At 41.3% G+C, this 1,847-nt stretch overlaps 1 pseudogene across 1 annotated transcript; it reads left to right on the top strand.

Moving 5' to 3' along the window:
• The first annotated feature begins 839 nt into the window (after nt 1-839).
• Nucleotides 840-1,622, top strand: LOC307053708 (zinc finger CCHC domain-containing protein 9-like; annotated as a pseudogene). The gene has a single exon. The product of its transcript is annotated as a zinc finger CCHC domain-containing protein 9-like (transcript).
• The last annotated feature ends 225 nt before the right edge of the window (nt 1,623-1,847 follow it).

Here is a 1,847-nt window from a genome sequence, read left to right as displayed (position 1 = left end):
AGGAATAGAGGTGAACCTCCTCAACTTGATAAGAAAGTTTTTTGTTTTTTTTTTTTAACCTACAGCTAACATGATACTTAATGTTGAGAGACAATACTTTTCTTCTAAGACCCGGAACAATGCAAAAATGGCCACTCTCACCACTGCTATTCAGCATAGTACTGGAAGGTCTAGTCAGGGCAATGAGGCAAGAAAAGGAAATAAAAGGCATACAGATTGAAAAGGAAAAAATAGAAGTCTTCTTATCTGCAAATGACATGATTGTATATTATTACAAAGTCTAATAAATCTATAAAAAAATTCTTAGAAGTAATAAGTGAGTTCAGCAAGATTGTAGGATACAAGATAAACATTCAAAAATCAGTTGTATTTCTGTATACTAGCAATGAAGACAGAGGCACTGAAACTTAAAATATAAAACCATTTATAATCACTAAAAAAACCTTAGGTGTACATCTAACAAAACATGTACAACACTTACATGCTGAAAATTTCAAAATGCTGACGAAAAGAATCAAAGAAAATCTAAGTAAATGGAGAGACGTACTACACTCATGGATAGGAAGACTCAACATAAAATATGTTAATTCTCCCCAAATCGATACACAGGTAAAATAAATTTTCTTTCAAAATCCCAGCAAGACAGTTGGTTGTTTGGCCTGAGGCGACCCAACACTGGAGCCTACCCGGCTCTTTGGTGGAGCTAATGGTGGACTCTGGGAGGGCTCATGCCAAGGAGTACTTCCCAGAACTTCTTCTGCCACGATGAGCCACAGCCACCCCCCACCTCTGCAGGAGACCCTCCAACACTAGCAGACTGATAAACATCTGATGAAGCCATGACCAGGTGGGCACGAGTTACTACCACACAGAACAGAAGACCCTTCCCTGCAACATCATGGGAGGACATGAAGAAGGGGTCCTTTGAGGGGAAAAGCCAAAATCTACCAAAGAGTAAACAACTTGAAGCCAATAGTCTGTCCCTTAAAAATGATGCACCCTAAGCAAAACACAAAAAGAATAAAAAGAAAAAGGAGTATTTAAATGAAGATGTGAATGGATTCATGGAATATCTAAGACAAAACTCACAGATGGTTCACAATGGGGAGATGATAGCAACAGACAGTCAGGAAGTCAGGGAAGAAACTGCAGACTGTCTTAAAGAAAGACAGTCGCCGGGAAGGAAGATGATTAAAAAGACAAGCAGCAAAGAAAAATGCAATGGTATGTTTCCACTGTAGAAAACCTGGTCATGGGATTGCAGATTGCCCAGCTGCCCTTGAGAATCAAGAAATGGGCACTGGAATATGTTACCGGTGTGGATCCACAGAGCATGAAATAACCAAGTGCAAGGCTAAAGTAGACCCAGCTTTTAGTGAATTTCCTTTTGCAAAATGTTTTGTTTGTGCGGATCTTGTCCTGATAATCCAAAAGGACTCTATGCTGATGGTGGTTGCTGCAGACTTTGTGGCTCTGTGGAACATTTTAAGAAAGATGGTCAGAATTCAGATCGAATTGTCACAGTTGATCACTGGGCAAAGGGAATGAGTGCGGACTGTGAAGAAATTTTGGATGTGCCTAAACCACAGAAACCCAAAACAAAGATACCTAAAGTTGTTAATTTTTTTTTTTTTTTTTTTTTTTTTTTTTTTTTTTTTTTTTTTTTTGTGGTACGCGGGCCTCTCACTGTTGTGGCCTCTCCCGTTGCGGAGCACAGGCTCCGGATGCACAGGCTCAGCAGCCATGGCTCACGGGCCCAGCCGCTCCGCGGTATATGGGATCCTCCCAGACCGGGGCACGAACCCGTATCCCCTGCATCGGCAGGCGGACTCTCAACCACTGCGCCA

Source organism: Hyperoodon ampullatus (genome assembly GCF_949752795.1).
Source record: "Hyperoodon ampullatus genome assembly, chromosome: 5".
Taxonomy (NCBI): domain Eukaryota; kingdom Metazoa; phylum Chordata; class Mammalia; order Artiodactyla; family Ziphiidae; genus Hyperoodon; species Hyperoodon ampullatus.
This window is presented reverse-complemented; position numbering and strand designations above follow the sequence as displayed.